A 16,707-nucleotide genomic window follows, 5' to 3' on the forward strand; every position below is an offset into this window, starting at 1 on the left:
CCCTAAATAATAGATCCAATCAATTCATATCTTATTAGACAAAATTAAAGCTTCTTGAAAGTTCAAAGTGTTTTCTGTCGGAAAAATCTTACTCTGGAGTTTCTAATTTATAAGGAAAAGTTGAAAAGGCCTATCTCAGAAAAACATCATGCTGTAATTTAAAATATCCAGTGTTAACATCTGAATCACTGATATGAACAGCAGAACTTTCAAGGTTAGAGCTCTGAAATCAGACCTAGTTAAAATGTTGGCTTTTCCAATTAGCGGCTTTGAGATTTACAGTTGTACTCATTTCCTCTCTGAGTTTAATTTTGTTATCTGTTCAATAAGTTTAATATTGCATACTTCACAAAGGTATCGTAAGTTTGAAATGAGATGTCTGGAGAGTGTTTAGCATAGCATACAATGTATAGTGAAAATGTCAATTATGTCGGACTTTATTTATTCAATATATTGAAATTCTTTACTGTCCCCCTCCTGCCCCCCCCCCGGAGAATGAAGGTGGCTTACTAAGGACAGGGACATTTATTTGTTTACTGCTGTGCCTAAAGCAGTGCCTGGCATATTATAGAGTCTCAGTAAACATTGTTGAAGGACTGATGCTTTATTAATATTTAAAATGGAAAATTCTCTTACTCTATGTCTTGTGTTATAAAATATAAGGGAACCATCACTATTGATCCCCTAGACATTAGAAGAATAATGAAGCAATATTATGAGCAACCCTATCCCTACCAGTTTGATTACTTAAATGAAAAAGATCAATTCCTTGAAATACACAATCTACCAAAATTCACACAAACAGAAATAGATAATGTGAATCAGCCTAAGACTAATAAATAAATTAAACCAATAACCAATGTTTTAAATCAACCTTCCAAAACAGAAAGCAATAGGCCTAGATGGTTTCCCTGGTGAATTCTACCAAATATTTTAGGAAGCAATGGTACCAATTTGCTACAATCTCTTCCAGAAAACAGAAGCGAAGGAATGCTTACTAATTCATTCTATGCAGCCAGCATTACCCTAATATACCCTAATACCAAAAATCAAAGATATGACAAGAAAGGAAAACGACAGACCAATCTCTCTCATGAACATAGATGCAAAATGCCTCAAAAAAAATAATAGCAAAACAAATCCAACAATGTATAAAAACAATTTTACACCATGGCCAAATAGTATTTATTCTAGGTATATAAGGCTGGTTTGATGTTCAAAAATCAATTAATTCATCATAAAAGGCTAGGAAGAAAAATTATGTCAATACATGCAGAAAAAGCATTTGACAAAATCCAACACTAATTTATGATAAAAACTCTCAGAAAAGTAGGAATAGAGGAGAACTTCTTCAACTTGATAAAGAACATCTACAAAAGAACCCTGCAGTTAACATCATACTTAATGATGAGAAACCAAATGCTTTTCCCCTAAGATTGGGAACAAGGTAAGAGCCTTGCTATTCAGCATTGCTCTGGGAGTCCCTTCTAATAAAATAAGACAATAAAAGGAAATAAAAGATACACAGATTAAGGAGGAGAAATAAAATTCTCTTTGTTCTCAGACGATACCATCACCTATGTAGAAAATCCCCAAAAATCAACAGCAACCACACTGGAACTAATGAATCCTGGAACTAATAAACAGTTTTAGCAAAGTTTCAGGATATAACATTAACATACAAAAGTCAATTGCTTCTTTATACAACAGCAATGAACAATTTAAATTTGAAATTAAAAACACAAACACCACTTTCATTAGCATCAAAAATAAAATACTTAGGAATAAATCTAGTAACATATGTATAAGATCTATATATGAGGAAAACAAAATATAAACGTTGTATATATGAAACCAGAATTTTACTGAAATTAGAGGGCATCTTACATTTGCTTATTTCCTCATGATACACTTTTTTAAGAGTCCTACTCATATTGCAGAAGCCAGTATTTTTAAGAACATCCTTATCTGATAACAATGACATTATGAATGTATCATTAAGGATGGGTCTATAAATACCAATAAGACAGCCTCATATTTCTCATGGAAAATCCTAGATTTTCCCAATGTGAATGATTCTTCTTAGGTAACATTATATCACTGATCTCTCTGGAAAACACCCTCATTCATCCATTTGTCCATTCACGCAGCCATAATCTCTAAACCATATGACCTGGGACAATTTGGTTGACCTCTTGGAATTTGATTTTCTTTATTAAGTGGGAATATTGATCTTGTCTACCTCAGTGATTTATATTGAGAGTTAAATAAGATCATCAGGAAAAAGCTCTTAGCTTAGTACCTTGCAAATAGCAAGCATTTAACAACCATTCTCTGTTCTTTGTTTTTCTACCTAATCTTCAAAGTAGAACGGGGTAGGGGGGACAGAACAGTCATTCTATTTGTCCCAGTCTGGTGCCTAATTGGTCACAGGTCACTTTTACACACATGTGCAAAGTCCTCTGAAATTCTATGCAGCAAACTTTCATTACAGTTTTACTGATGTTATCACTAGCTTTAGTTCTATTTGCGGTGGTTGTTTTGCCTAATTGGTACATCATAATCTTTGATGTCCTCATATAATCAATGCATATTTATATCCATGTTATAAGATTTGACACTGCATTTTAACATTTTAAATAACCCTAGGTTTACGGTTGTGTCATTTTTTCTTTGAGCAGCATAAAGCTCTCCTTGACTGAGGCTGAATCCTTAGACAGGAAGGCAGCGCACATCAAAGGAGCTCTCTGTGCTCTGGCCCAGACCACCCTGCCATCTCTCCGCTACAGGTATTTCTATTGCTGTTCCCTTAATAGGCAGAATATTCTCCATCCTGGGCAGTTCCCTCTGCCTGTGATGATGATGATGATTATTATTATTATTATTGGTATTCTCAGTCCTTTCTCTTCTCTTTCTCTCTCCTCCTTCTCCATAGTCTTCTCCTTCTCTTAATCCTCCTCCTCTTTTTCCTCCTCCTCCTCCTCTTCTCTTTATCTCCCTCCACTAACCAACATCCTAAAATACCCAACTTGAAAAAGAAAAAAGAAAAAACACTTATTTCCCCCACCAACATGCAGTAGTATTTTCTCTGTGCTCCAACTGAATAAAAATGGTAAAACTAATATTTTGAGAATTTACTATGCGGCAAGCCCTGATGCTAAGCACCACAGAGATCATCTCATTTAATCCAACCAATATACCACATAATGAAGGTTTTATTCATCTCAGTTTTACAAAGGAAACCAAGATGGAGAAATGCGAGAAAGATGCACGTCATAAGAGGCAGAGCTGGGATTGAGACGGACCCCAAAACCAGCCCCGGACTCCTTAATCTGATCCCACTCAACAGAATCTCATTTGTGTTAAGGTTACTAGTTTGGGGGCCTGCTCTTCTCATTTGATTGTGAATCCTTGGGGTGGGGCAACGGGGAGCAGTACCTGATTTTTCCTTGTAATTTACCAGCTCCTGGTACAATGCTTGGGGCATGATGGTGTGCAATTCAGATTTGTGGAATTAAATTATACTAGCATTCCTATGGGAAATTACAACCAGCTTTAGGATAATGCTTCATGATATTTGTCCAGAAATGTCTTGTGGCAGAATGACTAGACCGCTATAAGCATGGCATTCACCCACCCCTTGTTGGCTGGAATGAGCTTCTGTATTAACCCACACTTGTTCCTCGGTATTCACCTGAAAAGAGGTTATAACCCTGTCAAATCATTAGAAGAAAGGATAAAATAATCATTATGATCATCAGAATCATGATGATTATTCTAAGCAACAGACAGTATTCTAAGTGTTTTGTGTATACATCGTTTCATACGCATAACAAACCTGTGAAATATGCACTATCTTTATTGTAAAGATGAAGACCCTGGCACTCACAGAGGTTCAGTGACCTGGCCGAAGTCACAGAGGTGGTTAGGAGGTCCAACCCAAGCTATCTGACTCCAGGAACATGAATAGCTCCCTGCATCGTCTGCTACTGGAATAGGATAGGGTGCCCTGTATGGGGACAGAAATCTTCCACCCAAATGCCCTGTCCCTCTGCTTCCTACAATGTCCTCAGGGTCCACAGAGTCCCACAGCACCCCTTAGACCTAGTAGACAACTTTTTTTTTTTTTTTTTTTGTAAACAACCATTACTTATTTGTAAACACAAAATAACATTTTTGGGTTTTTAGTTGCCTTTTTTTTTTTTCTTTTCTGTTGCTAGCCTGAACATGTCCCCAAACTTGCTAGTAGCATGCCAGTCAGATCAATTCCATTTCAAAGAACTGACTCTTAATTGCTTTTTCTTGGTATTGTTCACCCGGCACGCGGTCTTCCTGCTCATCTCAAATGGGATGACAGAGTCAGCAGTCTGCATTTGAGGCTGCAGTAGGCTCTTTAAATGGAAAAAGTTCATTGTATTGTGCTTTGTTCTGGTGAGCTGTGTGGCGCTATGCTAGGTTGTGCTGTGTTGTCTCATCTCCTCTTGTCTTACTGATATAGTAAAATATATATATATATATATATATAGATTTCATTGTGGTGAGAAACATCTTCTGGGTTGTTTCAAAGTAGTCATTGGAAATTCCTTTTCCAACACTGAGAGGCTTGGAAGCTGCCGATGTCAGTAAACGCACAACGCCCTCGTGTTGTTTCTGGGCTTGCAAAATGCCTCACTTCTTTTTTCTTTCTCGTGTACACACTCAAAATAGCACAGACGTGTCCTAAAGTGACAGGATCACTTCCCAATACTCCACAACGAACCTGCTTATAAGGATCCAGGCAGCATCTCAGTAACTCTCTCTTCCTGGCATCTTCTCACCAGACTAGAAATGACAGATTTCACCGATACGAAAAACAAGCACTTTTGCAAAGGAAAACATCTAAGGGATGTTTGTACAAAATAGTTCCAACAGGGAGCTCTTAGAGGGGAGATATCCAGATGTATTAAATTTGTAGCATACACCCTCTGACCTTTCCAGTGATTTGTTTAATAATGACTTTGGCATTTTTGCTGCTTAATTAAATGGGAAAAAAAAATTCTAAGTCTTGTCCAGTCAATATTAACTAATGTTTGCATAAATTTGAAAATCTAATTTAAGCAATTAATATTATAACAAGGAGGACTCCTGAATTAAGGAATGTTCATTTGCGCAAAATGAGCCGGTGGGGGTGGCCTGTCCACTGTTGCCAGTTTGTCTGTTTCTTTTAGGATTTTGCAAAGGGACATCAGGTACATGTTGGCCCAGGTTCCATCTCCGTGGTAACTAGGATCGAGCTGATGGAGGACTGTGACTTCATGAAGGTTCAAGGTCCACAGAACGGCATACTCAGGCCTCTGAGAGTGTGCCCGAGAATTCACATCAAGGAAACAAGAAATAACGCCAAAGAAACTGTGTTTCTTATTCATATCATGCCCCTTGGTGTTTTCCAGTGCTCCACCTTCCTTTCTATTCCAAATATTTTACAGAATTACCTATAACTAAAAGCCAATGAAACTAAGTAAACAGGCAAGTGTGGAATGGAATAGGAGCCTAGTAGTTAGAAGGAACTGCTACTCCATTTATTTTTTGTTTTTGATAGATTTAGGGGTACAAGTGGGTTTTGGTTACATGGATGAATTGTAGAGTGGCGATGTCTGAGTTGTTAGTGTGCCTGTCACCAGAATAGTGCACCTTGCCTCAGATAGGTAGCCTTTCTTCCCTTACTCTCCTCCCTTCTCAGCCCCCAATACCCATTGCACCATTCTGGATACCCACAGCTCAGCTCCCACTTATAAGCGAGAATTTGTGGTATCTGGTTTTCCATTCTTGCATTACTTCACTTAGAATAATGATAATGGCCTCCAGTTCCATCCAAGTTGCTACAAAATACGTTATTTCATTTTTTATGGCTGAGTAGCATTCCATGGTGTATATCTACCACCTTTTCCTTACCCACTCCTCAGTTGATGGGCACTTAGGTTGGTTCCATAGCCCTACAATTGTGAATTTGTGCCACAATAAACATAGGAGTGCAGGTGTCTTTTTGATATAATGACTTCCTTTCCTTTGGGTAGATACACAATTGTGGGATTGCTGGATCAAATAATAGATCTACTTGTAGTTCTTTGAGAAATTTCCATACTGTTTTCCATAGCGGTTGTACTAATTTACATTAATTCCCTCTTCACTGCATCTTCGCCAATATATATTGCGTTTTTGGCTTTTTAATACTGGCCATTCTGACTGGGGTAAGATAGTATCTCATTGTGGTTTTAATTTGCATTTCCCTGATGATTAGTGATGTTGAGACTTAGCTCATATGTTTTTTGGCCATTTGTCTCTTCTCTTTTAAGATGGAATTTTCCCCAATTAATTAATAATAACTGAAATCTACTCATTTTTCTAAAACCTTTTATATGTGTCTTCTTATTCATTCTCCAAAATAAAATAACTGTGAGGTATTTGGTAGGAATAGTAGTAATAGTACTAGCTGCATTTCCTTTTGAACAGAGGAGGAGACTGAGGCTTTGCGGAGAAAGGTACAATGGTTTTCTCAAGGTGCCATGGGATTTGTACGTGGGCATTTCAGGCCCAAGTCAATGACATCAAACAGCGACACCCTACCACCACCATGAGGCCAAGCCGTGTGTGCAGTCTCTTGGATTTGACTGTATTGTGGCAGCCTATGCTGTTCCGTTACCCATAGCTTTCAAATCTGGACAGCTCTATAGAGACAGCTCGTGATGAGATTGGGTCCCCTAAGCTGAAACTGCCGAGCCTCCCTCCTTCTCAGCCTCCTCCCACCCACACTGTGTTCAGACGTTCCTTCCTCGGGGTCCAACTCAGCAGGAAGAGCAATTTCTCTGCTCCTTCACTGACATTCCTCAATCCCTTACTTGGTACTTTTCTTCAGTCAATTTCACAGGAGATGGATTTTTAAGGTTTTAAAATGATTTGTTCTAAACTTCTTGTGTTTAATGTACAATATTTCTTAACATCATAGTGTGAAAAGCATTATAAACAATAAACCAATTACTTATCTCTTCAAACCAGTGGCGTGATTATCATAGTTCACATACACATGGGGCTGACAACCTAATAAAAACCCCCTTAAAAAATACGTCAAAAGTTTGGAAAAAAGAGTTGACTCTCAGGTCTCCTTAAACTCAAAGTCTTTATGGCATTGTTTCATTGGCCAAAAAGTAATTCTGTATTGACATGAGTTTGGACAAGGTTAACAAAAGATTTTTCAATCCCCAATTTAACTTCAGGGCATTTGCATTAAGACAAATGGGAAAGAATAGCTTTAAGGTTTAAAAAAACATATATTCTGCATGAATGGCAAATTGTTAAATGAGAAGGAAAAAAACATTCTAATAAAATTCCTGCTTCATTTAATTCAGGGTCCAAGAAAAACTAAACTTTCTGAGATACTTTCTCCTTATTCAATAAACATCTCAACTTAAACTTTTCCTCCAAACACTGGTATTTACATTTAATTACTTTTCCATACCCGTTTAAAAGACATGGTTTTAAGGGAAAACTCAATATGAGTTATATTTTGTTCATTAACATTGATCGCTCATATTCTTAACTTCACATATACCATTGTAAAGTTAATTCCAATTCAGTGGTTTCAGAAAAGAATTTTTGTTGACAATAACTGCTAATCATCCTTCTACATAAAAATAAAATATGTCCAGGCATTTTCTTAGGCTATCATAACATTATGTAATGGAAATAACTTTTCAAATCTAATTTTTGAGCTTTGTGATAAAAAAATTCATTACCATTGAGGGGAACTCTAGCTTTTTTGTATTAGGCAGATCTATTGCTCACAGAAATAGATAATCACAGGCTAAAAAGTGTTAGAAGCAATAAAAAACTAATGGTGACCATGCTTGAAAGTTTTTGAAATGGAGAATTTTACACTGCCACTATTCTAATTGCCTATCCATCCAACAAAGTAACTCCAGTTCAGTGTGTGTTCTAGCGTACCCTGTGGCTGGAGGCACATGGTCAACACTGGTGGAATTCACGTAGGAACCAGTGCTGCCCAAATCCCTTTTCTCAGTAGATGAATGATCTCACCTCCTACTTCACCAGAGCAGAACCCATCAGGAGACCCCAACTTTCTAACATCAAACCTACACACCTTTTGGAGCTGAAACATGTCTGTTTCTCCTGTTAACCATGGAGAAAATGTCCCTTCTCCTATCCCAGGTCAGCCCTTCAACTATGTTGAGACCTATTTTTTTCTTGCTTGTGCAGGACTCTTACCTACATTATCAAATAACTCTTCTTTTCCTATATTTTTCTTCTCTCCCTGCTTAGTGATTTCACTTCATCACCATCGATGCCTCCAGTCACTTGTCTATGTCCTCTCCTTTAGACAAAATTGTCAAAATAATTGTGTTATCTTGACTCACTATCTTCACTTCCTCACCTCCCTGCACTCAACCCTCTTCAATCTGACCTACAACCCCTCTCTCTACCAAATCGACTCTCCAGAGTTTGTCAGTGACTCCAGGTACGATCAATCTAATGGAAATTTTTGAGTCTTCATCTCAACATTATTTTTAAATTTTCTAATTGAAATTGTATATATTTAAGATACACAGCACAATGTTTTAATACACATACATCATGAACTTACTACTAGGCAAGCTAATTAACATATCCATCACCTCACATAGTTACCTTTTGTGTAAGTCTGGGCTGAGAACACTTAAAATCTACTCTCTTAGCAAATCTTGAGTATGTGATACAATGTTATTAACTATAGTTCCTGTGCAATACATTAGATATCTGGAACTTTTTCATCCTACATAACTGAAACTTTGTACTCTTTGACCAACATCTAACCATCCAACCACACTGCCACCCTCTGCCCCTGGAAACCAACAATCTACTCAACCTTTCAACAGACTGTCTACTTTCCTTCTTAAGACATTCTCATCTTTGGCACTGACAGCACTACACACCATTGGTTTTTCTCCGTTCACGTCCCAGTTTCCTTGGCTAATCCATCCTCCTCTGCCTAACACTTTAGTATTTTTTATTATTTGTTTATTTATAGACAAAATGTTGCTCTGTTGCCCGGGGCTAGAGTGCAATGGTATCATTATAGCTCACTACAACCTCAAACTCCTGGGCTCAAGTGACCCCCCTGCCCCAACCTCCTGAGTAGCTGGGACTATAGGTGCACACCACCATGTGACTAAGGCCCCAAAGCCAACTATGACAACAACAAAAATAAATAAATGGGACTTAATTAAATTAAAAAGCTTCTGCACTGCAAGGGAAATAATCAACAGAGTGAACAGACAACCTATAGAATGGGAGAAAATATTCACAAACTATACAACCAACAAAAAAGCAATACCCAGAATCTACACAGAGGTCAAACAAATCAGCAAGAAAAAAAACAAACAACCCAATCAAAAAGTAGGCAAAAGACATGAACAGAAGTTTTTCAAAAGAAGATAGACAAACGATCAACAAACATGAAAAGATGCTCAACATCACTAATCAGGGAAATGTAAATTAAAACTACAAAGAGATACCACCTTACCCCTGTCCGAATGGTCATTATTAGAAAGTAAAAAAAACAATTGATGCTGGCATGGATGCAGAGAGAAAGGAACACTTACACAACTGTTGGTGGGACTGCAAATCCATACAACTTTCCCTCTTAAACACACTAAACACAAAGGATCGATTATACTCCCTTTCTATATACAAGCAGGGCTATTGTACAGCCTCACCCATAAGGAAGAAGCCACATCAATGATCCCAGTGGCTCTTACCTTTCTCCAGGAGTCCTTCAGCAATTCCAGGAAGACCAACACCCATGCTTGAAGACAGGGAATTCTCTCCCCAAATTCCAAGACGTGTCTTTCTGGGTCTTCTTTCAATGGAGATAAAAGGACAAATGTAATTTTATATCACTACATTAACAGAGGAGACACTTAAATAAAATAAAATAACTCACACTGAGCCCACATCTCACCATTCACCAATGAACTTGATATGGATTTCTTAACACCTGCATGTCAGGCCAAGCCTGCCTCTCATTACCTTCATCTCCCTGCGTAATGCCTAGTGGTAAAACCACCCATTTGGGCTAATTTTTAAAATTAGATATAAGGCTGAATGGACCAAGGTAGTATGTCCTGACCCATAAATTTAACCACAAACTATTCATTTTTTAAATAATATGTTTATCTCACTGGTGTTGGTATGACCTCTTATACCTAAATAATTCATAACTATCCATATATGATTTAAAAAAAAAAAAAAGGTTGCCTTAGTCAGATTTTTCATCATGAGCAAAACCAGTGGGAAGATTTTTCAATTCATCTCAAGCCACAGCTAATGTTTTGATGAGAATGAGGCAAAATGATAATTAAATGAAATAAGCCCAAATCGCACATGGCTTATGTCGTAGGATTTTAGTGCCGTAAGGGGACTTTGAAAATGATCAACAAAGATGCTTTTATTTTTCAGCTGAGAAAACTGAGACCCGGAGAGGCAAATCCACAAGATTACACAACTAGCCAGTCATCCATCCAGCGACACATTAGTCGACAAGTGCTACGTGCCAGCTCTGAAGTGGGAAGTCCAAGGGTGAATAAATTGTACACAGAGGAGTCCACTGTCTTCATCAAAGTTGGAACTAGACCCAGGTCTCCTCAGTCCTAGGGCAAGGGTCTCCCCTTCCCAGAAAGATAGACTATTGGAAAGGCTCTTTGGGACATAGAAGCAGAAAGCCATTTAATGCCCGATTGTATGAGTAAAAACCCACCCAAACCCACATTCTGAGAGTTTCACTAACCATCAAGGAGTCACTTTCACACAAACAGACTAACAACCTCTGTTTGAAAACAAGGAAGATTTGGGAAATTAATTATTTCCAAAGTCATACAAATAACATTCAATTCAATGGTATTATCAAATCCCCACGTGACTTTAAATGCTTCCGCCTTCATTTCAAGCCACTGCTAAATTATCTGTGCCCTGGAGCATGAAAACGCAGTGCATAAATCAAAAACAAGTCAGGGTTTTTTTTTTTTTTTTCCCCCTGTGCTAGTGCAGAAATGTCAATTTGCCACATCATTTAGCAGGAGAGAAGAAAGCTCCAGATGGGATACAAGGAAGCATGAGCAATGAGCTTTTTCACTTGGGGGTGGGGGTATTTCTGATCAAAGTGAATTTCTTACAGTTTTAGAGAAAGTTCTTAACATGTAGGTAAAGTGTGAGGTCAGAAGAACTGCGTTCCTTTCCCAGATGGAAGAAACACAACTGAAATCAAAACTGAGACTAAGTTTCTACCCGGAACACCATCATCACCACTGTCACCGTGTTGTTTTCTTTAATTTGTTTATTTATTTTTACAATGTTTATTTGTTCGTTTGATTTTAGAGATGGGGTCTTGCTCTGTCGCCCAGGCTGGAGTACAGCGGCCCAATCAGAGCTCACTGCAACTTCGAACTCCTGGCCTCAAGCCATCCTCCTGCCTCTGCCTCCCAAACTGCTGGGATTACAGGCGTGAGCCACTGTGGCTGGCCTACAGCTTACTGATGACTTCCCATGCTAAGACAAAATCAAGACTCCTTATCTATCTTAGCACATGTGAATCTATGTTTTTCAACTGCACAGGGGAAAATCCACATGCACCCACCAATACGGGGAGCAGCTGCAAGAAGCTATTTGCTTCTATAGAAGAATCCTTAGGCTAGGACTTGGAAGAGCTGAGTTCTGGGTCCAGGAATGATAGGAGATCTAAATTATTCATGCCTGTACTCTCCCACCCAGGGCCTGGCACAGTAGAGGAGCTAATGCCACCTGTCTCCCCACCTACATACCGTTGATTCCTTTTTCTAAGTGTTCATTCATCTTCTTAGTCACTTAGTTTTCATTAGTCATTCATTCTTCAAATCTAGAGTAGCCACCTTCTACACCATCCGTCTCATCCCACTCAAACACCACGAACTGAAACTTGAATTCTACCTCTGAACGACTTCAAGTCTACTGACATTGGCCTCACCCTGCTCTGATGTCCTCACCATTCTATTTGCATCACATATTTTGTCACTTGATTACATACTGACTCATATTAGTGTTTGGGATTTTTGTGCGTGCGTATTATCTCTGAATTGCTTCACTGTGTTTGCCTGGACACTCATCTAAGTCTTGAACTCCTTTTCTAAATAGTCAAAAGTCTTAGTTTCTTACCCCAAATCTTTCTCAACTACTCCCAAACCAAAGTCTGAGCAAAACCAGTGATCCTTCATGTTCTTATATAAAAAATAAGATATCTTGCGGGGTGGAGGGGGGCAAGGGCAATATACATAACCTAAACTTTTGTACCCCCATAATATGCTGAAATTGAAAAAAAATAAGAAATCTCTAAAATGGTTTCTAGCTCTAATAGTCTGTTAAGTCAAAGATTTTATTTACCACTTAGAAATTCAGACTTGTCTTTTTGGATTTTATTATTGCTCCTTTCAATTCCCTACACAATCATAGTATATCATAGATGCTTAATCCAGGAGGAAATTTGACAGAGACCAGTGAGATTATTTCTCTGGCTACTCTTTGTGGAAGTGGCCAGAATGCCAAGAGTCAAACTCAGGTACTTTGCAAGTAGCCTTCAACTACTAAGGCCCTTGCTACTAAGCTAAGAGCATCAGAGATCTTTCTTTTTTCCTCCTCAAAGCATGGGAGAAGATGATACAAGCAGCTCAGTATTTGTTGGAAACAAAAGGCTTCTCCCCCAAAAAATCTGTCTTCGGAGCTAACAATTTTCAACCAACGAGAAGCAATTCCCTTCCTGCCAAACGGCGGGAGTCTTCTGTCTCTTTAAATAAAGAGAGATGCACGGCATGTCACAGGACAAACTGACCCAATTTAAGAAGAAAGAAATGAAATGATCAACACTTTCAGTTTGCAATTTGGAGATAAAGAGTGAGATCCGATCATCCTGGCATGTTCCTCATTTTCTGCTGGAGGAAAAAAATAACGGACGTTTATGAGAACTGTCCTCTGTTATTAAAGTGAGATGATTGCTTCGGCCTTTCTACAATGTTTTGTAATATTAATTTTCCGCTAACGACACTTTCAACAGACTCTGTGATAAATGCCTGTCCAAGTCTTGCTCTCGCTAGTGTCGATGTGTGGGACCGTAATGAGCACGACCCGAGCCTCTGACACAGATGGGAACCATCCATTACCCAACCCCGTGGCCAATTTGCAACTCTGATCCACAAGCCCTTTTTTTTTCCTTCTTCCAGCTGTTACCTAAATTTGTCCTTGCAACCGTTTGCATTGGTTCTGGAGACTTGTGTGTAACAGTCTCACTTTGCAGGTAAGTGAATGAAGAGAGGTTACATGCCCTACACCAAGGGATAGGACACGGTCAGCTTGCAGGGGAGACTCCTAGTGGGAAACCCTACGTGGCCTTTTGACCTTGTGGCTCCCCCAGTCACAGACATCAGCCTGAAAGCTAGTTGTTGGCAGGCTTCTGCTGAATTTGGAGCCACTCTATATTTTGTCAGCACCAACTAATTCAGATGGCTCTGCAAAACTGAGGCTTTGAAGTTTAAAAAACAAAAAAAAAGCAACCTTGAATACATTCTCTTGCTCTGAGTCTAAGCTATCATTTATCTGCCAGACAAAGAAAGAAAAAGAAGAGAGTAAGAAATGAATGGAGTGGGGAAATATTGGCCAGGTTCTCTGGAATTACCCAGCACCCACTCGGAAATGGGAGCCCCAAACCACATGCAGGCAGAAAACATGAGCTGCTGCCTGTTCTTAAGTGTATGGAAATATTTGAAATCAGTTTATTTCTGATTTCATCATTTTGTTCATTAACAAGCTTTCATTGCCAGATATGGGCCAGGTGTAGGGAATACATGTGTGATTAATTATTGCTCAGAGGATCTCTTATCTGTAAGCTCCATGAGACTAAGTCTCTGCTATTTAGTGTTATATCCCCATGCCTACCATGATACATGACAGAGAGTATGTCCAATGAAACAGACGTAGAGAAAGAGACAGAGAAAAAGAAAGAGAGAGAACAGGAAACTTAGGGTAGGAGAGAGCTAAGTTCCAACCCCAGCATCTCAGGAAATATCTGACCCAGAGTAGGAGCTCAGTGAATGTTAGTTGTTTATACATATAGTGGAATTACTATGATTTATTTCCAAAGCATTTACTACACTCTATGACTTGAGTCATTTGTGCTTAGCCTGGATAAAAATATCCTCACACAAAAATTGTATGTTCTGTTGAGACTTGTTTAGAGGGACGTGAACACAGTTAGCAGCTACTGGTCTTTATTATATGTTTTTGCAGGTGCACAGATATGTTTTGGCAAAATCATTTAACTAGTACCACTTCAAGGAAAGGTTGCAACTAAGGTAAAAGAACAAGAAGGCTGCGGGGACGTGGAGGATGCAAGGCAGGAAGCAGAAGGGCTCAGGAGGAGACTTCAGGGCACATTTTTATTGTTTAAGTTAAATTCCCAGAACATAATCCACCCAGTGCACAAGCATGTATTGAGGCCTTGCTATGTGAAAGACCCTGAGTTAGAAGGGACAGACAGACCCTGCACTCAAAGAATCTATGGTTGCAAGGGACCTGGACTGAGAAAAATACAATTAAGATGCCCTGAAGGCTGGATGCCATGGCCCACGCCTGTAATCCCAGCACTTTAGGAGGCCAAGCAGGGAGGATCCCTTGAGGCCAGGAGTTTGAGACCAGCCTGAGCAACACAGTGAGACCTGTCTCTATAAAAAAATTTTAAAAATTAGCTGGCCACACTAAAGAGACTGGATCTCATCCTCAGGATAATGGGAAGTGGCACTCACCGCTGAAGTAAGCACAAAAACACAGACGGGTAGCAAAATAGAAGAAGGCCTTGCAAAGCCAGCTCCCTGTAAGGCATGAATGCAGACCATTGAAATCCTCCGGAGTTCAGCTACCTGGCACATACTGTCAGAGCGCAGGGAGTAAGCAACGTGGAGAACACAGAAGTGAATGTGACCTGACCTTCAAACTTCTTACTATCTACAAAGAGAAAGTGGAGTACAGAGTAGTAACTGCCCCAAGAGGAGGACAAAGAGCAGTGACAAAACCAAGTTAAGAAGGAATTACCTCCAACGCGGGCGTCAGAAAGTGCTCCATGGAGAAGAGGACATGGAAAGCTCTAACCGTGGTTCTCCAGCTTCAGTGTGATCAGAACCACCTGGAAGGCTATTTAAACAAGGCTGTTGAGCCCCGCCCCAGACTTTCTGATTAAGCAGGTTTGGCGTGCAGGCCCTCAAATTTGCATTTCTAACAAGCCCCTGGGCCATGCCGACACTGGGACAAAATTTCGCCGAAGGCTGAAGGCATCCCGCAAAGAGGAAACTGCCTACGTAAAGGCACAGAATTAGAAAAGCAAAGCGACATCCTGGTTACAGTCAAATTGGTGTAGCGTGTAAGGCGCATGGATCTGCAGCTGAGCCTTGAGCAAGGCGGGTTTGAATTGCGCAGGTCCACTTTTACACAAACTGTTTTCAACAAACACAGTCGGCCCTCGTGTCCCTGCGTTTTGCATCTGCCACCTGCGGGTACAGGGGGTTGACTTTTTCTATAGGTAGGTGACTGCAGGACCTGAGTGTGCACAGATTTTCGCATCCTCAGGGGTCCTGGAACCAATGCCCCGCAGATACTGAGGTATGACTATAGGATACCGTCCGACACAGCCTTGGTGAATTACCCAATCAACCCTAGTTAAGGAACAGCAACTGTGCCAGAATAGTTATCAGGTATAAGGCAATGATCAAAGTCAGAATAGCTTCCACATGGCCTGCCTCTGTCCCCATAAACCTGCCAACCCTTGAACTACCCTAGCTCACTAGGTCCACCTGCTTTCTAAACCAAAACAGCTGTTAGTACCCACCAGCTCAGCCACTGGAGTGCATGACTGCTCCCTTTCCTCTAAATGAAAAGGAATTACAAAATCCCTTTAGCTTAGTCAAGGTAGGGTTGGGAATTTTCAAAAGGAGTTTTAACAGGCAAATATACATACAGTTTTCATTTCATTTTCAAAAAAAAAAAAAAGTCCAGTCCAAACAAAAGATTAGGTTGGCTGATGCAATTTTACAAGGTTTGCAAGGTGCTACAGATTGAATTATACCCTTCCCAACAAAGGTATGTTCAAGTCCTAGCTCCCAGTCCCTTAGCACGTGTTCTTATTTGAAAATAGGGTCTTTATAGAGAATCACAATGAGGTCATTAGGGTAGGCCTTAATCCAGTATTGCTGGTGTCCTTGTAAAAGAGAAAATTTGGGCTAGACACAGTGGCTCAGGCCTATCATTTCAGCACTTTGGGAGGCCGAGGCAAGAGGATTGCTTGAGCCCAGGAGTTTGAGGATGCAGTGAGCTATGATCGCACCACTGCACTCCAGCCTGGGTGACATAGAGAGACCCTGTGTGAAAATAAATACATAAATGAGGCCATTTGGGCAGCTACACACAAAGGGAAGACTGCGTGAAGGCAGAGGATTGGAGAGATGCATCTATGAGCCAGGGAGTGGCAAAGGTTGCTGGCAACCGCCAGAAACTAACAAAGGCAAGGAAGGATTCTCCGCTGTAGGTTTCGGAGGAAGCATGACTCTGCTGACAACTTGATCTCAAACTTCTGATCTCTGGAACTGGGAGACAATAAATTTCTGGTGT

The sequence above is a fragment of the Eulemur rufifrons genome, chromosome 11 (assembly GCF_041146395.1).
Source record: "Eulemur rufifrons isolate Redbay chromosome 11, OSU_ERuf_1, whole genome shotgun sequence".
NCBI classification, from domain to species: Eukaryota; Metazoa; Chordata; class Mammalia; order Primates; family Lemuridae; genus Eulemur; species Eulemur rufifrons.